Source organism: Anomaloglossus baeobatrachus, chromosome 6, assembly GCF_048569485.1.
Source record: "Anomaloglossus baeobatrachus isolate aAnoBae1 chromosome 6, aAnoBae1.hap1, whole genome shotgun sequence".
Taxonomy (NCBI): domain Eukaryota; kingdom Metazoa; phylum Chordata; class Amphibia; order Anura; family Aromobatidae; genus Anomaloglossus; species Anomaloglossus baeobatrachus.
The window spans coordinates 26,099,045-26,121,492 of NC_134358.1; positions in this window are offsets into that span (position 1 = coordinate 26,099,045).

Here is a 22,448-nt window from a genome sequence, read left to right on the forward strand (position 1 = left end):
CTTTTGCTAAACCTGCCGGTGTGGGGCTCTCAAAGCCCACGCCACAACACCACAAAAAGCCGCAGCCACGTAGCCACAGTTAGGGCCCATAGGTCACAGGAGGCAAGCAGCTGGAGTGGCCTGGTCCGGGGAACAAGCAAACGGCAACCAAAAGGGGGAGTGAGGCTTCAGCAACTTCCCTGGGTGACCCCCATAGGGACTCAAAGTCGGGGTCACCCCAAACCACCAAGGGCTAAGGAAGGCGAGTCAGTAGTCACCCTCATAAAGTCAGCCTGAAGGATACCTGGTTCCCATCTGGTTCATCCCAGCTACGCCCGGGCTACTCACCCTGCCATCAAATGTGAGTAAAGCCCTTGAAAGACAGCTCTGCCTGTGTGAGTCATTCTGCGACTTGTGGTACTACAAACCTACATCGGGCCCTGGGGCTTGCCTCACTCTCAGGAGGCTATTCCAACTAACTGCACATACCATCAGCCCCAGGCGACCCTCAACCTGCAGTGGCGGTCCCTACTGGCCGCAATACTGAGAGTGGCGTCACGATCAAAACAAGAAGATTTCCTACCAGTGACGGAGATCCAGCAACGTGGAGTCCCTGAAGGTAATGCACCGACACTGACACTACACCTGTGGGGCTTCACACCAACAAGTGCTAAGCATCTCTGGGAACTCCTTCAAGACTGTTGGAAAACAATTTCCGGTGACTACCTCTTGAAGCTCATCAAGAGAATGCCAAGAGTGTGCAAAGCAGTAATCAAAGCAAAAGGTGGCTACTTTGAAGAACCTAGAATATAAGACATATTTTCAGTTGTTTCACACTTTTTAAGTATGTCATTCCACATGTTTTATTTCATAGTTTTGATGCCTTCAATGTGAAGCTACAATTTTCAGAGTCATGAAAATAAAGAAAACTCTTTGAATGAGAAGGTGTGTCCAAACTTTTGGTCTGTACAGTATCTGCACCGCACATATGATTTTTTTTGCAGGATTGAGGACTATTATCTGTAATTTTTGTCAAAATGCTGACTGTGTAAACACGTCAAGAGGTCAGGACAGATGTATTCAGCGATGCTAGGATGACATATCAGAATTGACCAAATATTGCAAGTTTTGTATATTTAGCAGAAATGCCACAAAGTGCATGAAATTAATCGAAATGGCCCACAAATGATATATTTGTTGCATCTTGATAAGAGAACTAGATATGTGGTCACTTTACCATTTCAGAGCTACTATACATCCATAATTTGTTTCCTATTTTTAAAAAAATGTAGAGTAATTTATGGCCCATTGCATTCCATCATTTTTCTTTTCAGTCGTGCCACTTTGTATTACTTCATGAGAAGCAGCTGAAGGGTTAAAATACTACCTGACAAAAGTTTTGAATATGTTGAGGGGTGCCGTTTTTAAAATGGTATTGTGTTGCGTATATTTGGGGAATATCACTTTGGTGGCCGTTGCCCGGTTTCGTGCCCTGGGCCCTCTTTGTAATGGGAGTGTATTTATAGGAGATTAGATTAGTGTTCATACGTGACGCCACTTGCGGTGTTGCGGCTATGCAGATGGAGCCGCCGCTACACAATGTCCACTGCTGGGGCTGGTGTTAGTGGCAGCCTGGTTGTTAGGCCCTCCGCAAGCAGGGCCGGGAGCCAGAGGGTAGGTGTGATGACGGTTGTCGGAAGAAGGTAGTCCACACAAGGGGTTCAGTACAACTGGTTCTTTACTCACTTATTGGTGGTAACTGGTCACCCGAGTCCGGCTGGTTTCACCTCCAGGTCCCCTTCTTCCCAGTGCCAGTTTAGTAATCTGGTGCCTTCTTCCCCTGCAAATGTCTCTGGTTGGTAGGTCCCGTGGCGTAGAGCAACTGGGGGTCCTTGTCCGGAGGTTTTTCCACTGCAGGCCATATGACGGTAGCGTAAACCTTGTGGGGTTGGAATCTCTGGTCCTCTCCCCGGCTCGCTCTTTGCTACTGAGTCTCGGATTTTTAAAGTCAGTGAGGTCCTTGATGTCCCCTCGCTGTGCGGGTTTTATCAGGCCTGCCTGGAGCTTATGCCTGACCTAGGGTCCCGTACTCCGTTGTTGCGTAGTTCCAGGAGTACTCCACCGTACTCCACTGGCAACTAATTTCCTGGCCACCAGGTTGCTGTTCACTCCAAGTCAGTGCGTCTCCTCACGTCCACCTTCACTGTCTCTCTACGACTGACTGCTGACCACTGTTTGCCCCTCCCACCTGGTCAACTAGTGGACTGGAGTGTCTACACCTCTATGCGGCCATCCATTAGGCCGACCCTAGCTTTGTACCATTCTATGGGGGATGATTGTTGGGGAAAAAAATGGGATTTTGTGAAGTGTTTGTGTGCTACCGGCACTGGTCTTCCGGGGCCCTAGGGGGTAAGCCCTGCATCCTGGTGAGGATGTGTGGCGCCCTGGACAAGCCAGGGGCCACAGATAACAACACCTACACACCCCACACTCCCGGTCAGGCACACCAAAGTAAGACAAAAACCCTTGTTGCCTCCCTCCAGGGGCTGATGTCCACACCAGGGGGTGGGCCAGGCGGTTGGCCCCACCCACCGAGGAGTTCACAGTCCTGGAGGCGGGAAAAGGAACAGTTGAGTTTGAGAGTGGAAAGTGGAAGGAAGGAAAGTGGTAGTAGAGCAGACTGAAGTTGGTCCAGGTGTGTGGCCCGGACGGATCAGCAAGGTTGGCAGACGGTGGTGACCGTCTGCAGGAGTGGCCTATTGGAGCTAACCGTAAGGACCGTGGACGGGCGGTGGCCCAGCGGTACCGGACCGGTACGCAAAGAGAAGCCAGCACCATCCGGCAGGGGCTTACGGACCCCGGCAAGGCTAGGAGTCGCCGTGAATTTGCCAAATCCGTTAACGAAGGGAACCTCCTGGGTTTCCCAGCAGCCAAGTCCCGACAGAAGGCAACCGTCCAACCGAGAGAGGGAAACACAGTCACCGCCAAGGCTAAAGTTCCCAGGGCCAGAGCCTGCGGGCAAAAGGGGCTCCTTCAGCAACCTTCAAGCTGGGGAGCGGGTTACCGGTGGGAACCCATTGGAACCGTTACACTACATAGGTGCAGGGAAAGGCAGTCACCATCAACCTGCCAGGAGAAACAACACCGCAGCCGTCTGTGGGACCCGTCCATCCAGCCGTGTGTTTTACCGAGAACTGTGTCCTCATCATTGGCTGAGTGAGTACCATCGTGCCGTGCGGCACAGCGCTGCCCCCGCAACCCTGCACCTCACCAGGCCCTGTAACCCGCCTGCCATACATTCCTACCCCATCACCGGGCCCCGGGACAACCAACCCCCTACCCATGGAGGGGAGAGCTAACATCAAAGCTGCTCCCTGTCACCACTCCCGGGATCCCCGTCCAGAGCAGCGGTGGTGTCACCAACTTCACCACAACCGTGGGTGGCGTCACGGACAATAACCAAATCCCCACCATCAATTCCCCCCCTTTTCACTCACGGGCGAGGAATGCCGCTCGAGTCCCCGGGATCCGGCTCACCGCTCGAACCACCACCGAGCAGCAGCAGCAGCCGGACCCGAGCAGTGGGAGAGCGCAGCGTCCCCTCCTCCGCCCGCGACAACTTGGCGTCACGAACAGGATCTTACCGCTCTGCCGTCTGGTAGAGGTGCGCCTTGTTTACCGCCGGAGGTGTCCGGCCGGAAAATTTGAGAAGCCGCCATCTTGGGCGCGAAGAATTCCCGCTCGAGCGTCTCCTCGAGTAGTGGAGGCGCGAAGGCCAAAACCCCGCCCCTGTAGAGGAGGAGCCGGAAAGAGACTAAGGGGGACTGATGGCGTCTGGTCGCATGTAGCGCGCGGCTATGGAAGCAGGGACGCCAGGACCCTGCGGCCATTTACTGGTTCCTGGAAGAGGCCGCTGCTAAAGATGCTGAGTCCGACCGACAACACCGTGGTCCCCGCACCTGGCACCGCAGCGTGGGTGGAAGTCCGGACCGTCCAGCTAAGCAGCCGTCTGCAGGTCCGCATGCAGCTCCTCCTGGAGGAGTGGGATGCCGACATGGCGGAAGTGGTGGCGGCCATACGGAGACGCGAGGTGGAAGGAGTCTTGGAAGGGAGGGTAAGTGACCCAAGTCCCTGTACCCCTAGTGGGTCGGTCATCGCGGCCGAGGGACCCGGTCCATACCCGCTCGCCCTGCTACCTCCCCCGCTACCCGTGTTGGCTGCTGCTGCCCCGCCACTAAGCCCGCTACCACCACCACCGGTAACGGTACCCCGCATGTTTGCCCAGGGGGACCGACCTGCAGCAGAAGCCCGTGACCGCCCTGATCCACTTCCATGGAAGAAGCCGAAGGCTGAGCCCGTCAGCAAGGATGTACCGGAGGCACGGCGGGGATGCAGCTGCCAGGAGGCAGAGCAGGCCATGTCACAGCGGGGTCCCTCATTACCGAAGGTACCGGTCGTAGCCGGCACGGGGAGACTCCGGCTGGGCCCCTCCCCCACCCCGCCTGAACCAGAGCAAGCAGAAAGTGCTCCTCACCGGGAGCGGCAGCAAAGGCAGCTGCGCCGCGGGATTGCTGATTAAGAAAGAAAAGTTAAAGCATGGTAGTGGTTCCCGGTTACCTTGCTGTCGGTCCCCATTGGGACTCTGCTGACGTTCCAGACGGCCCTCAAGGCTAAGGAGTCCTGTTAGAGGAGCAGTCGTACCCGCATCATCAGCAGCTGAAAATGGAGTCCTGTGGGACAGTGTCACCCCTGTGTGAGGGTGGCGTTGGGGGCTCGTGCTGTTCGATGGTGGACTGAGGGAAAGCTGCAGGAGGAAGCTGTACCGGAGCCAGGTGTTGTGGATGGCCCCTGGGACCCAGCTGACAGTCCCCGTTGGCACCCTACGGCAAGTCTCCGTTGGGACCCTACAGTTTTGTTTGTGGTAGCCCGTTGGCTACGAAGAACTGTTGTCCCCGTGGGGACTGTGTTATAAGTTTTGCGTAGAAACTACTATGGACAAGCCTGAGAACTTGCAGGGCAACCACGAACTTGTGGCTTGTAAATAATTATGTTTGTGGCTTTTACCGTTGCCGCCTCCGGAGAGGCAGATTGGAGGAAGGGCCCGCAGTGGAGCAGGCTGGGGCCCAGCCACCACCGGAACCGGTGGCGATCCTCTGAGGGTTTCAGGGGTTCCCCATGGACGTGGGTCCCCTGAAAAGGACAGAACCCGCTCGGGTAGCTTGTGCTGGACTGGGGTCAAGGGGTGCTGCCTGTTTGCTTAGGGGCAGCATCAGGGCCTGGTTACTTGGGTGGGAGAGAGCGGAAGCCGTAACCGTTTTGCAACGTTTTAAGTAAGAGTACCTCCCGATGTGGGAAGATGTTATTATACTTGTAATATGTTTACCGTTTATCTTTTCCAGTTTGTGAAAATAAAACCGGTGATGGACGGGCAGCCCGCGGACGGTCTGCATTTTACTAAGGGGGAATGTGGCATCCTGGACAAGCCAGGGCCACAGATAACAACACCTACACACCCCACACTCCCGGTCAGGCACACCAAAGTCACACAAAAACCCTTGTTGCCTCCCTCCAGGGGCTGATGTCTACACCAGGGGGTGGGCCAGGCGGTTGGCCCCTCCCACCGAGGAGTTCACAGTCCTGGAGGCGGGAAAAGGAACAGTTGAGTTTGATAGTGGAAAGTGGAAGGAAGGAAAGTGGTAGTAAAGCAGACTAAAGTTGGTTCGGGTGTGTGGCCCGGACGGATCAGCAAGGTTGGCAGACGGTGGTGACCGTCTGCAGAAGTGTCCTGTTGGAACTAACTGTAAGGACCGTGGACGGGCGGTGGCCCGGTGGTACCGGACCGGTTCGCAAAGAGAAACCAGCACCATCCGGCAGGGGCTTATGGACCCCGGCAAGGCTAGGAGTCGCCGTGAATTTGCCAAATCCGTTAGCGAAGGGAACCTCCTGGGTTTCCCAGCAGCCAAGTCCCGACAGAAGGCAACCGTCCAACCGAGAGAGGGAAACACAGTCACCGCCAAGGCTAAAGTTCCCACGGCCAGAGCCTGCGGGCAAAAGGGGCTCCTTCAGCAACCTTCAAGCTGGGGAGCGGGTTACCGGTGGGAACCTATTGGAACCGTTACACTACATAGGTGCAGGGAAAGGCAGTCATCACCAACTTGCTGGGAGAAACAACACCGCAGCCGTCTGTGGGACCTGTCCATCCAGCCGTGTGTTTTACCGAGAACTGTGTCCTCATCATTGGCTGAGTGAGTACCACCGTGCCGTGCGGCACAGCGCTGCCCCCGCGACCCTGCACCTCACCAGGCCCCGTAACCCGCCTGCCATCCATTCCTACCCCATCACCGGGCCCCGGGACAACCAACCCCCTACCCACGGAGGGGAGAACTAACATCAAAGCTGCTCCCTGTCACCACTCCTGGGATCCCCGTCCAGAGCAGCGGTGGTGTCACCAACTTCACCACAACCGTGGGTGGCGTCACGGACAATAACCAAATCCCCACCATCAATTCCCCCCCTTTTCACTCACGGGCGAGGAACGCCGCTCGAGTCCCCGGGATCCGGCCCACCGCTCGAGCCACCACCGAGCTGCAGCAGCAGCTGGACCCGAGCAGTGGGAGAGCGCAGCATCCCCTCCTCCGCCCGCGACAGATGCAGAACCTTGTAGCTCCCTGATGGCTTCAGGGGCGCTACAGTATCACTTTTATGGGGTTTCCAAAATACAGTCATGGCCGAAAGTATTGGCACCCTTGAAATTGTTCCAGAAAATGAAGTCTTTCTCCCAGAAAATTATTCCAATTACACATGTTTTGTTGTACACAAGTTCATTTACTTTGTGTGCATTGCAATTAGAGATGATTCTGCCAAGGACTGGATCATCTCAGGATCACTGAACCCACCTCTTTTCACTGAGCAAATCGCTGATCCTAGTCGAACCCAATGAATTCAATAGGAGGCAAAATGTATGTGTTATAAAATGGTGTGGGAGGGCTGCAAAAGAAAGAAAGTAAGTAATAATAATAATAATCAGGCTGTGGACCCCCCTAATTTGGATACCCAGCCATGATAGAGCCCAACAGCTGAGGGCTGGTATTCTCAGGCTGTGGACACCAATGCTTATTGGGCCCCCCTTCAGCCTAAAATTAGCAGCCTGCAACCGCCCAGGAAAAAAGGCAAATTGGACATAATTTCACACAAAACCCCAAAACTGGGCAGGATAAAATTATTAGCACCCTCAACTTAATATTTGTTTGCTGACCCTTTGGAATAAATATCTGTAATCAGTCGCTTCCTATAACCGTCCACAAGCTTCTTACTTCTCTCACCTGGTATATCAGACTGTTCTTCATAAACATCTCCAGATCTCTCATATTTCTCCCAGCAGCAATTTTAAGATCTCTCCACATGTGTCAATGGGATTTAGATCAGGAATCATTGCTGCCACTTCAGGACTCTCCGGTGCTTTGTTTCCATCTATTTCTGAGGGCATATTGAAGTTTTTGGGGTCATTGTCCTGCTGGAAAACCCATGACCTAGGACACACACCCAGGATCTGACACTGGGCAATACATTGCCACCCAGAATCCTCTGGTAATCTTCAGATTTCATGATGCCTTGCACACAGTAAATGCTCCCAGTACCAGAGGCAGCAAATCAACCCAAAAGCATCTCTGACCTCCACCATGTGTGACTGCAGGGGCTGTGTTCTTTTCTTTGTAGGCCTCATTCCATTTTCGGTAAACAGTAGAATGATGAACTTTACTAAAAACCTCTATCTTGGTCTCATCTGTTTACAAGAAGCTTTCCCAGAAGGATTTTGGTTACTCACATACATTTTGATAAACTAGTCTAGCTTTTTTATGTCTCTGTGTCAGCAGTGGGGTCCTCCTGGGTCTCCTCCATAGCGTTTCATTTCATTCAGATGTGGACAGATAGTTTGCGCTGACACTGATGCCCCCTGAGCCTGCAGGACAGCTTGAATTTCTTTGGAACTTGATTATCCATCATCTGGACTATCTTGCGTTGCAAGCCTTTAATCAATTTTTCTCTGCCCTCCACGTCCGGGAAGATTAGCTACAGTGCCATGGGTTGTAAACGTCTTGATTTTGTTGCACACCATGGACAAAGAAACATCAAGATCTCTGGAGATGGACTTGTAACCTTGAGATTGTTGATATTTTTCAACAATGTTGGTTCTCAACTCCTCACAGTTCTCTTCTCCTTTTTCTGTTCTCCGTGCTTAGTGTAGCACACACAGACACACAAGGGAATGTTTGAGTCAACTTCTCCCCTTTTTATCTGGTGTCAGGTGTGATTTTCATATTGCCCACACCTGATACTTGTCACAGGTGAGTTTGAATGAGCATCACAGGCTTGATGCAAAGTTGTTTACACACAATTTTGGAAAGGTAACAACAGTTTTAGAAAAAGGAGAAAGGATCCAGCTCCATGAGCTCAGTAAAATTTCCAAGGCTTTATTACAAATATCAATAAAATCCAAAAAGGCAGACTTACAAAGGTATATAAAAAATCTGAAGGCGGGCAGATGATCATAGAAACCAGCTGATTAAACCTGACTAGCTTTTTTCCTGCACTTTCTACGCTGATCTTCTGTGTTATATTTAGTTCCTTACCTTGGATTGTTTGGATCCTTGCTCTGTCTGACATTTCTAAGGGGCACTTTGCACACTACGGCATTGCAGCTGCGATGTCGGTGGGGTCAAATCGAAAGTGACGCACATCCGGTGTCGCTGTCGATATCGTAGTGTGTAAAGCCTTTTTGATACGATTAACGAGCGCAAAAGCGTCGTTATTGTATCATCGGTGTAGGGTCTGAAATTTCCATGAATTGGGAAATACCAATGTTACGATGTTGTTCCTCGTTCCTGCGGCATCACACATCGCTGTCTATGAAGCCGAAGGAGCGAGGAACATCTCCTACCTGCGTCCTGCGGCTCACGAAGGAAGGAGGTGGGCGGGGTGTTTACGTCCCGCTCATCTCCGCCCCTCCGCTTCTATTCTATGACGCTGCACGACCCGCCCCCTTAATAAGGAGGCGGGTCGCCGACCAGAGCGTCATCGCAGGGCAGGTGAGTGCGTGTGAAGCTGCCGTAGCGATAATGTTCGCTACGGCAGCTATCACAATGATATCGCAGCTGCGACGGGGGCGGGGAGTATCGCGCTTGGCATCGCAGCATCGGCTTGCGATGTCGTAGTGTGCAAAGGGCCCCTGAGCCTCATTCCATTCAGTATATGCACTATAATGAAAAGAAGTTTGGCCCTCTCGGCAATGCACAAGGGATTTTCTTACCTCCCATTCTATGTCCATAGACATCATTATGGAGTTGGTCCCTTTGCAGCATTAACAGCCAGCTGGGAAGGATTTTGGAAGCGTCTGTGGGACGTTTTGCCCCTTCATCCACAAGAACATTTGTGAGGTCAGAAACTGATGTTGGGAGAGGCCGGGCTCATAATTTATTTGTTGGATGGGGCTGTGATCCGCTAATGTGCGGCGTCATCTTCTCCCCCTCCATATCTGTATGGAGCTTGTGCACTGGACACAGTAATGGAGAACAGAGAAGGGTCCTCCCCAAACTGTTCCCACAAATCCGGAAGCTACAATTGTCCACAATGTCTTGTCCTGAAGTAGTAAGACTTTCCTTCATTGGAACTAAGAGACTATGGCCACCCCCTAATAACAGCCCCGAGCATCATCCTCCTCCACCATCTGTACAGGGGGCACAAAGCAGTCTGGGGGTAATGTTCTCCATTCACCAAACCCAGACCCCACCATCAGATGCAGATAGAGCAGTGTGATCTGTCACTGCCCATAACACGTTTCCCCCAGAGTCCAGTGGTGGCAGCTTTACACTGCTCCATCCGACGCTCAGCATTGTGCTTGGTGATGTACGACTCCACATTGTGCTTGGTGATGTACGGCTCAGCATTGTGCTTGGTGATGTACGGCTCGGCATTGTGCTTGGTGATGTACGGCTCAGCATTGTGCTTGGTGATGTACGGCTCCACATTGTGCTTGGTGATTTACGGCTCTGCATTGTGCTTGGTGATGTACAGCTCGGCATTGTGCTTGGTGATGTACGGCTCGGCATTGTGCTTGGTGATGTACAGCTCAGCATTGTGCTTGGTGATGTACGGCTTGGCATTGTGCTTGGTGATGTATGGCTCGGCATTGTGCTTGGTGATGTACGGCTTGGCATTGTGCTTAATGATGTATGGCTCAGCATTGTGCTTGGTGATGTATGGCTCAGCATTGTGCTTGGTGATGTACGGCTCAGCATTGTGCTTGGTGATGTATGGCTCGGCATTGTGCTTGGTGATGTACGGCTCGGCATTGTGCTTGGTGATGTACGCTTGGCATTGTGTTTGGTGATGTATGGCTCAGCATTGTGCTTGGTGATGTACGGCTCGGCATTGTGCTTGGTGATGTACGGCTCGGCATTGTGCTTGGTGATATGTGCCTCATCATTGTGCTTGGTGATGTACAGCTCGGCATTGTTCTTGGTGATGTATGGCTCGGCATTGTGCTTGGTGATGTATGGCTCAGCATTGTGCTTGGTGATGTACGGCTCAGCATTGTGCTTGGTGATGTATGGCTTGGCATTGTGCTTGGTGATGTATGGCTCAGCATTGTGCTTGGTGATGTATGGCTTGGCATTGTGCTTGGTGATGTATGGCTCAGCATTGTAATTGGTGATGTACGGCTCAGCATTGTGCTTGGTGATGTATGGCTCGGCATTGTGCTTGGTGATGTACGGCTCAGCATTGTGCTTGGTGATGTATGGCTTGGCATTGTGCTTGGTGATGTATGGCTCAGCATTGTAATTGGTGATGTACGGCTCAGCATTGTGCTTGGTGATGTATGGCTCGGCATTGTGCTTGGTGATGTACGGCTCGGCATTGTGCTTGGTGATGTACGCTTGGCATTGTGTTTGGTGATGTATGGCTCAGCATTGTGCTTGGTGATGTACGGCTCGGCATTGTGCTTGGTGATGTACGGCTCGGCATTGTGCTTGGTGATATGTGCCTCATCATTGTGCTTGGTGATGTACAGCTCGGCATTGTTCTTGGTGATGTATGGCTCGGCATTGTGCTTGGTGATGTATGGCTTGGCATTGTGCTTGGTGATGTATGGCTTGGCATTGTGCTTGGTGATGTATGGCTCAGCATTGTGCTTGGTGATGTACGGCTCGGCATTGTGCTTGGTGATATGTGCCTCATCATTGTGCTTGGTGATGTACAGCTCGGCATTGTTCTTGGTGATGTATGGCTCAGCATTGTGCTTGGTGATGTACGGCTCGGCATTGTGCTTGGTGATGTATGGCTTGGCATTGTGCTTGGTGATGTATGGCTCAGCATTGTGCTTGGTGATGTACGGCTCGGCATTGTGCTTGGTGATGTATGGCTCAGCATTGTGATTGGTGATGTACGGCTCGGCATTGTGCTTGGTGATGTATGGCTTGGCATTGTGCTTGGTGATGTATGACTCAGCATTGTGCTTGGTGATGTACGGCTCGGCATTGTGCTTGGTGATGTATGGCTCAGCATTCTGCTTGGTGATGTACGGCTCGGTATTGTGCTTGGTGATGTACGGCTGGGTATTGTGCTTGGTGATGTACGGCTCGGCATTGTGCTTGGTGATGTACGGCTCGGCATTGTGCTTGCTGATGTATGGCTCAGCATTGTGCTTGGTGATGTACGGCTCGGCATTGTGCTTGGTGATGTACGGCTCAGCATTGTGCTTGGTGATGTATGGCTCAGCATTGTTCTTGGTGACGTATGGCTCAGCGTTGTGCTTGGTGATGTTCGGCTCGGTATTGTGCTTGGTGATGTACGGCTGGGTATTGTGCTTGGCGATGTACGGCTCGGCATTGTGCTTGGTGATGTACGGCTCGGCACTGTGCTTGGTGATGTACGGCTTGGCATTGTGCTTAATGATGTATGGCTCGGCATTGTGCTTGGTGATGTATGGCTCAGCATTGTGCTTGGTGATGTACGGCTCGGCAATGTGCTTGGTGATGTATGACTCGGCATTGTGTTTGGTAATGTACGGCTCAGCATTGTGCTTGGTGATGTACAGCTCGGCATTGTTCTTGGTGATGTATGGCTCGACATTGTGCTTGGTGGTGTATGGTTCGGTATTGTAATTGGTGATGTACGGCTCAGCATTGTGCTTGGTGATGTATGGCTCGGCATTGTGCTTGGTGATGTACGGCTCGGCATTGTGCTTGGTGATGTACGCTTGGCATTGTGTTTGGTGATGTATGGCTCAGCATTGTGCTTGGTGATGTACGGCTCGGCATTGTGCTTGGTGATGTACGGCTCGGCATTGTGCTTGGTGATATGTGCCTCATCATTGTGCTTGGTGATGTACAGCTCGGCATTGTTCTTGGTGATGTATGGCTCGGCATTGTGCTTGGTGATGTATGGCTTGGCATTGTGCTTGGTGATGTATGGCTTGGCATTGTGCTAGGTGATGTATGGCTCAGCATTGTGCTTGGTGATGTACGGCTCGGCATTGTGCTTGGTGATGTATGGCTTGGCATTGTGATTGGTGATGTATGGCTCAGCATTGTGCTTGGTGATGTACGGCTCGGCATTGTGCTTGGTGATGTATGGCTCAGCATTGTGATTGGTGATGTACGGCTCGGCATTGTGCTTGGTGATGTATGGCTTGGCATTGTGCTTGGTGATGTATGACTCAGCATTGTGCTTGGTGATGTACGGCTCGGCATTGTGCTTGGTGATGTATGGCTCAGCATTGTTCTTGGTGATGTATGGCTCAGCATTGTGCTTGGTGATGTACGGCTCGGTATTGTGCTTGGTGATGTACGGCTGGGTATTGTGCTTGGTGATGTACGGCTCGGCATTGGGCTTGGTGATGTACGGCTCGACATTGTGCTTGCTGATGTATGGCTCAGCATTGTGCTTGGTGATGTACGGCTCGGCATTGTGCTTGGTGATGTACGGCTCAGCATTGTGCTTGGTGATGTATGGCTCGGCATTGTGCTTGGTGATGTATGGCTCGGCATTGTGCTTGGTGATGTACGGCTCAGCATTGTGCTTGGTGATGTATGGCTCAGCATTGTTCTTGGTGACGTATGGCTCAGCGTTGTGCTTGGTGATGTTCGGCTCGGTATTGTGCTTGGTGATGTACGGCTCAGCATTGTGCTTGGTGATGTACGGCTGGGTATTGTGCTTGGTGATGTACGGCTCGGCATTGTGCTTGGTGATGTATGGCTCGGCACTGTGCTTGGTGATGTACGGCTCAGCATTGTGCTTGGTGATGTACGGCTCAGTATTGTGCTTGGTGATGTACGGCTCAGCATTGTGCTTGGTGATGTACGGCTCAGCATTGTGCTTGGTGATGTATGGCTCAGCATTGTGCTTTGTGATGTACAGCTCGGCATTGTGCTTGGTGATGTATGGCTCGGAATTGTACTTGGTAATGTATGGCTCATCATTGTGCTTGGTGATGTACGGCTCGGCATTGTGCTTGGTGATGTATGGCTCGGCATTGTGCTTGGTGATGTATGGCTCATCATTGTGCTTGGTGATGTACAGCTCGGCATTGTGCTTGGTGATGTATGGCTCGGAATTGTACTTGGTAATGTATGGCTCATCATTGTGCTTGGTGATGTACGGCTCGGCATTGTGCTTGGTGATGTATGGCTTAGCATTGTTCTTGGTAATGTACGGCAGCTGCTCGGCCTTGAAGCTCCCAGTGGGAGCAGTGTTTGTGCTGATGTTACCAGAGGAGGTCCGGACTTTGCAGTTATGGGGTCAGCAGAGCGGTGGGGACATTTATGCCCTCTGCTCCTCAGTACTCGGCCCCCCGCTCTGTAACCTTATGGGGTCTCAACGTCATGCCTGTTTTTTTCCACTTCTGAATAATATCACTCACAGGTGATGGGGGAGATTCAGGAAGAAGAAACATCATGAACAGACTTGTTACCCCGGAGGCTCCTATTACAGGATGCACTGGTATCAGTGAGATCTGCACCACCGGCTGCTCTGTCACAAGTTACTAAAGGCAGACGGCATGGAGAGGGGTCGGAGCTTCTACACAACAGCCATTCAATACAGGCAAAACTTAAGGAAAGAGCAGCTGCCTCTGCTGAAGAAGGGGGCGGAGTCCAGACTACCTGACACTCCAATATACAATGCATGAAGCTGGACTTGCTGATTATATCTGTGTCCAATGGAGAAGAACTAAACCCCTAAAATATACAATAAATTCAGTATAATAGAAGTTAGTTTTCCGTAATTCTACAACACCTAAAGGAAAAGCCACATTTTAAGAGAATAATCCTTTTTTGTGCAGACGATAGATTCTAGTTGGTCCCGGGGGCTCTTTTACGCCAGACGACATTGATTCTCCTGATAACTTCACATTTCCTATTTAGTACAACACCTGCTGCACTTTTTGTTCTAATACTTTCCACAATAATAGCCGAGCACTGACATCTACTCCTGTGTTCACGAAGCTTTTCTCTGTATCCAATATATTCCTAGAACTCCTTAATCATGGGCCTTGTAACCCGGGCAAGACGATTGCAGATAAAATAAATGTAGTTATATTGCAAACTATGGACCTAGCGAGAAAAAAATGTATTACTGCTTCTACATAGAATTATGGTGATAAGAGATCAGGAGAAAGAGTTGGGTATTCTGGCAATAAGTAAACTAAGTGGCAGTGCTCAATGTCAGGCAGCAGCCGCAAAGGCAAAGAAGATTTTAGGTTGTGTGACGAGAGATAAAATCCAGTAATCCACATCAGTCCCCACATCTCAATTTCAAGATTATAAAAGGATATAGAAAAGCTAAAGAGTGAAGCCAGAGTTTTATAAGGTCACTGGCATTTAATTAAAGTTTTGTTCAACCTGTCACCAATGGAAAGTATTTGCCTAAAATTAGGTTTTCAACTTGAAAAATCACTTCAAAGTGAGTTGAAGTAATTGTCTTCTTGTTGCTTAAGTGCAAAGTGCACTCCAGCACAGGAAGAGGGGGTGGGTCTATGTCTTTATACAGGAAGTGGGGGTGGGTCTTTGTCTTTATACAGGAAGTGGGGGTGGGTCTTTGTCTTGATACAGGAAGTGAGGGTGTGTTTTTTCTTGATACTGGAAGAAGGGGTGGTCTTTGTCTTTATACAGGAAATGGGGCAGGTCTTTGTCCTTATACAGGAAGTAGGGGTGGGTCTTTGTTTTTATACAGGAAGTGGGGGTGGGTCTTAGTCTTTATACAGGAAGTGGGGGTGGGGCTTTGTCCTTATACAGAAAGTGGAGGTGGGTCTTTGTCTTTATATAGGAAGTGTGGATGGGTCTCTGTCTTTATACAGGAAGTGGGGGTGGGTCTTTGTTTTGATACAGGAAGTGGGGGTGGGTCTTTGTCTTTATACAGGAAGTGGGGGTGGGTCTTTGTTTTGATACAGGAAGTGGGGGTGGGTCTTTGTCCTTATACAGGAAGTGGAGGTGGGTCTTTGTCCTTATACAGGAAGTGGAGGTGGGTCTCTGTCTTTATACAGGAAGTGGAGGTGGGTCTTTGTCTTTATACAGAAAGTGTGGATGGGTCTCTGTCTTTATACAGGAAGTGGGGGTGGGTCTCTGTCTTTACACAGGAAGTGGAGGTGGGTCTTTGTCCTTATACAGGAAGTGGAGGTGGGTCTTTGTCTTTATATAGGAAGTGTGGATGGGTCTCTGTCTTTATACAGGAAGTGGGGGTGGGTCTTTGTTTTGATACAGGAAGTGGGGGTGGGTCTTTGTCTTTATACAGGAAGTGGGGGTGGGTCTTTGTTTTGATACAGGAAGTGGGGGTGGGTCTTTGTCCTTATACAGGAAGTGGAGGTGGGTCTTTGTCCTTATACAGGAAGTGGAGGTGGGTCTCTGTCTTTATACAGGAAGTGGAGGTGGGTCTTTGTCTTTATACAGAAAGTGTGGATGGGTCTCTGTCTTTATACAGGAAGTGGGGGTGGGTCTCTGTCTTTACACAGGAAGTGGAGGTGGGTCTTTGTCCTTATACAGGAAGTGGAGGTGGGTCTTTGTCCTTATACAGGAAGTGGAGGTGGGTCTCTGTCTTTATACAGGAAGTGGGGATGGGTCTTTGTCTTTATACAGGAAAAGAGGGTGGGTCTTTGTCTTTATACAGGAAGTGGGGGCAGGCCTTTGTCTTTATATAGGAAGTAGAGGTGGGTCTTTGTCTTTATACAGGAAGTGTGGGTGGGTCTTTGTCTTTATACAGAAAGTGGAGGTAGGTATTTGTCTTTATACAGGAAGTGGGGAAGGGTCTTTGTCGTTATACAGGAAGTGGGGGTGTCTTTGTCTTTATACAGGAAGTGGGGGTGAGTCTTTTTCTTGCTACAGGAAGTAGGGGTGGTCTTTGTCTTTATACAGGAAGTAGGGGCAGGTCTTTGTCTTTATACAGGAAGTGGGGGTGGGTCTTTGTCTTTATACAGGAAGTAAGGGTGGGTCTTTGTTTTGATACAGGAAGTGGAAGAAGGTATTTGTCTTTATATAGGAAGTGTGGATGGGTCTCTGTCTTTATACAGGAAGTGGGGGTGGGTCTTTGTCTTTATACAGGAAGTGGGGGTGGGTCTTTGTTTTTATGCAGGAAGTGGGGGTGGGGCTTTGTCTTTATACAGAAAGTGGAGGTGGGTCTTTGTCTTTATACAGAAAGTGTGGATGGGTCTCTGTCTTTATACAGGAAGTGGGGGTGGGTCTTTGTCTTTATACAGGAAGTGGAGGTGGGTCTTTGTCCTTATACAGGAAGTGGAGGTGGGTCTTTGTCCTTATACAGGAAGTGGAGGTGGGTCTCTGTCTTTATACAGGAAGTGGGGGTGGGTCTTTGTCTTTATACAGGAAGTGGAGGTGGGTCTTTGTCCTTATACAGGAAGTGGAGGTGGGTCTTTGTCCTTATACAGGAAGTGGAGGTGGGTCTTTGTCCTTATACAGGAAGTGGAGGTGGGTCTTTGTCTTTATACAGAAAGTGTGGATGGGTCTCTGTCTTTATACAGGAAGTGGGGGTGGGTCTCTGTCTTTATACAGGAAGTGGAGGTGGGTCTTTGTCCTTATACAGGAAGTGGAGGTGGGTCTTTGTCCTTATACAGGAAGTGGAGGTGGGTCTCTGTCTTTATACAGGAAGTGGGGATGGGTATTTGTCTTTATAAAGGAAGTGGGGAAGGGTCTTTGTCGTTATACAGGAAGTGGAGGTGAGTCTTTTTCTTGCTACAGGAAGTAGGGGTGGTCTTTGTCTTTATACAGGAAGTAGCGGCAGGTCTTTGTCTTTATACAGGAAGTGGGGGTGGGTCTTTGTCTTTATACAGGAAGTAAGGGTGGGTCTTTGTTTTGATACAGGAAGTGGAAGAAGGTATTTGTCATTATACAGGAAGTAAGGAAGGGTCTTTGTCCTTATTAAGGTTAGTAATGGTGGGTCTTTGTTTTTATACAGGAAGTGGAGGTATGTATTTGTCTTTATACGGGAAGTGGGGAAGGGTCTTTGTTGTTATACAGGAAGTAAGGGTTTGTCTTTATACAGGAAGGGGGTGGGTCTTTGTCTTTATACAGGAAGTAGGGATGGGTCTTTGTCTTTATACAGGAAATGGGGGCAGGTCTTTGTCTTTATACAGGAAGTAGGGGTGGGTCTTTGTCTTTATACAGAAATTGGAGGTGGGTTTTTGTCTTTATACAGGAAGTGGGGGTGAGTTTTTGTCTTGATAAGGAAGTTGGGTATGTCTTTGTCTTTATACAGGAAGTGGGGGACGGTCTTTGTCTTGATACAGGAAATGAGGGGGGATCTTTGTCTTTATACAGAAAGTGGAGGTGGCTCTTTGTCTTTATACAGGAAGTAGGGGTGGGTCTTTGTCTTTATACAGGAAGTAGGGGCAGGTTTTTGTTTTGATACAGGAAGTGAGAGTGGGTCTTTCTCTGTATACAGGAAATAGGGGCAGGTCTTTGTCTTGATACAGGAAGTGGGGGTGTCTTTGTCTTTATACAGGATGGGGAGATGGGTCTTTGTCTTTATACAAGAAGTGGGGGTGAGTCTTTTTCTTGCTACAGGAAGTAGGGGTGGCCTTTGTCTTTATACAGGAAGTAGGGGCAGGTCTTTGTCTTTATACAGGAAGTGGGGGTGTGTCTTTGTCTTTATACAGAATCTGTAGCAGGGAAAGAAAAGGCGCAATAGGGTCTTACCCCATATTAGGGTTTGAAGGGTAGAGAGAATGGATGCACTCACCTGGTCAGGTTGTGCCAGTCACAACCCCTGTGCAGACGTATGTGAGTGCTAGGATGGTTCAGCAGCGGCCCCGTCAAAGATGATGTTTCTTTTTTCCCTGAAGAAGAAGGCGGACATGCCTTTGAAACGCGTTGGAATGGCTCAATAAAAGAATACCTTTTAATACTCCAGCTTTGTGGTTTATAGCGCGGCATAAAACCCGTTTTTCATTTTCCAATTTTATACAGTAACCTTTGTCTTTATACAGGAAGTGGAGGTGGCTTTTTGTCTTTATCTAGGATGTGCAGGCAGGTCTTTGTCTTTATACAGGAAGTGGAGGCAGGTCTTTGTCTTTATACAGGAAGTGGGGGTGGGTCTTTGTCTTTATACAGGAAGTAAGGGTGGGTCTTTGTTTTTATACAGGAAGTGGAGGTAGGTATTTGTCTTTATATAGGAAGTGGGGAAGGGTCTTTGTCTTTATACAGGAAGTGGGGGTGGGTCTTTGTCTTTATACAGGAAATGGGGGGTGTCTTTGTCTTTATACAGGAAGTGGGGTTGGGTCTTTGTCTTTATACAGGAAGTGAAGGTGGGTCTTTTTCTTTATACAGGAAGTAGGAGCAGGTCTTTGCCTTCATACAGGAAGTGGGGGTGGGTATTTGTCTTTAAAAAGGAAGTAGGTGTGGGTCTTTGTCTTTATACAAGAAGTGAGGGCAGGTCTTTGTCTTTATACAGGAAGTCGGGGTGGGTTTTTGTCTTTATATAGGAAGTGAGTGCAGGTATTTGTCTTTATACAGGAAGTGAGGGTGTTTTTTGTCTTTATACAGGAAGTGGGGGTGGGTTTTTGTCTTTATATAGGAAGTGAGGGCAGGTCTTTGTCTTTATACAGGAAGTGGGGGTGTTTTTTGTCTTTATACAGGAAGTGGGGGTGGGTCTTTGTCTATATACAGGAAGTGGTTTGTGTCTATGTCCAAGTATAGGAAAAAGGGTCAGGTCTCTTTCTCTCTGTTTCTGTCTGCAAAACAAAGATGGGCTTTTAGTTTGGGGAATATAATTTATTGAACAATGGCAGGAGCAGAGTCTACTGTGAAGTGAGAGAAAGCGTTTCAGCACTTATGGTGCTGGAAGAATGCTGGTGAAGAGCAAGCGCTCAAAAAAAATAAGTGCATGGTAAGGCATTTTATGATTTTTACACTATGTACTGTGGATAGTCTAGACTTATAATGTACATTCTGGTTTTTTTTTTTCTTTAGGAAATTTACACTAGCAGCAATACACTGGTCATTGTGGAGGGGGGAAGGTGAGCTGCAACATCAGTTATTATGAATGATGGATTTGATGTTATATACTGTATAAAACTATGTTATCAGTCATTGGACAGGAGAGGTTGAGCTGTGACATCACAATTTGAATGGTGGATCCTGTGTTATCTACTGTATATAGAGGTGTTATCAGTCATTGTACAGGAGGAGGTGAGCTGTGATATCACCTATTGTGAATGGTGGATCCTGTGTTATCTACTGTATATAGAGGTGTTATCAGTCATTATACATGAGGAGCTGAGCTGTGACATCAACTATTGTGACTGGTGGGTCCTGTGTATCTACTGTATATAGAGATGCAATCAGTCATTGTACAGGAGGAGGAAGAGGTGAGCTGTTACATCACCTATTGTGAATGTGCAAAGTGGGAAAAAATTCCTAGAAAGGAAGAGAGACAGGCGGTGCTTTTCTGGGTGCAGTATTTTGTGATCACAAGGAGTGCTTGAATGATAATGCACTTACCTTGGGGTAAAATGGATTGTGCATGTAATCTGGGGAACCTGTCTATCCGGCCGCGGCTAGTCGGCCCACTGAATAGGAGCAGAAAACAAAAAGACAAAGGAAGAAGGGCGGTCCACACACAATCCAGTGGCTTATGTATAGGTACGAAATTACCAGATCCACTTATACTGATCTTGTGTTTATTAAAAATTAAACATTTTTAAAACTTTTTTTAAAAACATCGCTTGCTGTACTCTGTGTTTCGGCAGTCTCTGCCTTCATCAGGTACATAATAGTGCTCATATGAGTGTGACATATATACCGTACTGTATATAGAGGTGTTATCATCAGTCATTGTACAGGAGGAGGAGGAGGTGACCTGTGACATCACCTATTGTGGATCCTGTGTTATTTACTTTACAAAGGGGTTTTATCAGGGTTTGTACAGAAGGAGCAGGAGAACCATTACACCTTGTGAGTAGTGGATACTGTCTTATCCACTGTATATAGAGGCACTATCTGTCATTATAATGCTGTTTGTGAGGAAAATGAGACTTCTGAAAAGTCTTCTGAAAAAAACAAGAAGTACGAATCTAAAACAGCCTCAATGTTCAATGTAAATCTTATGAACTTTTTTTAACACAGATTGTGATGTGAAAAATAAGCCAATTTTTTTAAAAAAAATAAATAAATAAATTTAACACAAAAACCTGACTAAAGGCTACTTTACACACTGCGATATCGGTCCCGATATCGCTAGTGTGGGTACCCGCCCCCATCTGTTGCGCGACACGGGCATATCGCTGCCCGTGCCGCACAACATCGCCCAGAGCCGTCACACATACTTACCTGTCCGGTGACGTCGCTGTGACCGGCAAACCGCCTCCTTTCTAAGGGGGCGGTCCGTGCGGCGTCACAGCGACGTCACTGAAACGTCACTGAACCGCCGCCCAATAGCAGCGGAGGGGCGGAGATGAGCGGGACGTAACATCCCGCCCACCTCCTTCCTTCCGCATAGCGGCCGGGAGGCAGGTAAGGGGAGCTTCCTCATTCCTGTGGCATCACACGCAGCGATGTGTGCTGCCGCAGGAACGAGGAACAACTTCGTTACTGCTGCAGTAACGATTTTTAAGAATGGACCCCCATGTCACCGATGAGTGATTTTGCACGTTTTTGCAACGATGCAAAATCGCTTATCGGTGTCACACGCAACGGCATCGCTAATGCGGCCGGATGTGCGTCACAAATTCCGTGACCCCAACGACTCCGCATTAGCGATGTCGCAGCGTGTAAAGCCCGCTTAAGAATGGTGATTTTCTGAAGATATATCGCCTTTTCAAGCAAGTTCTTACTTGCTCTATGCTTATACTTCTTGGTATCTTAACCAGTCCAACTCCTTACGATGGTGGCAGCTATGGGACAGTGAGTATGGTAAAGTGGGAAAGTCCATCTGCATCTTCTCCTACCTTGTCCCCATCTTCTTAATACAATCAAAGTCTGGATAGAAGTTTGGAAACTGAGAAGTCTTCACAGTTGAGGAGAAGGGAACCACAGCCTGAGGATGAGAAGATGCCGTTCTTCACATGCAGAACTTGAATTTGCATCTTCTAAGTACAAAGTCTGGATAGAAGTTTGGAAACCAAGAAGTCTTCACAGTTGAGGAGAAGGGAACCACAGCCTGAGGATGAGAAGATGCCGTTCTTCACATGCAGAACTTGAATTTGCATCTTCTAAGTACAAAGTCTGGATAGAAGTTTGGAAACCAAGAAGTCTTCACAGTTGAGGAGAAGGGAACCATAGACAGCCTGAGGATGAGAAGATGCCATTCTTCACATGCAGAACTTGAATTTGCATCTTCTAAGTATAAAGTCTGGATAAAAGTTTGGAAACCGAGAAGTCTTCAGTTGAGGAGTAGGGAACCATAGACAGCCTGAGGATGAGAAGATGCCGTTCTTCACATGCAGAACTTGAATTTGCATAAAAGTAATGATGATAGGTGCACATTAAATTTAGAAGAATATATCAGGAGAAAAGTTTGGCGATTATAAGGAAAAGATAAGATCTGTGGAGCCTTGAGACAGATATTGTGGAAATTGAGTCAAGTATCGATGCAGTTGTTTTTGGCAGCCGGTTGACCGTCCTTCTCTTCTCTATCCAGATTTGTCAATTCAATACGTGGCATTATGTGCCATCAATGATCTAAAAGAAACCCCATATACATTACATTTACCCCATATCAAGTTAATTTTAATTAGATGGTGCAGACATTCACAGATTTCAAGTTGATCGGTGACGTTAAGGACAGGCAGCTAACGACATCTCAAGCTGAAAAGTTCTGAAATCTCGAGAGATATAATTTAATGGTCCGAGGTAACAAAAAAAAGAAGATTGTCATGAGGAATGAGTTGTTCCTCATCGTACAGGATAGTTAGAGAAGAAATATGTGATATCTTGAGAAGAAGCCGTCAGGCTGGTGGCAGGTGCTAAAGA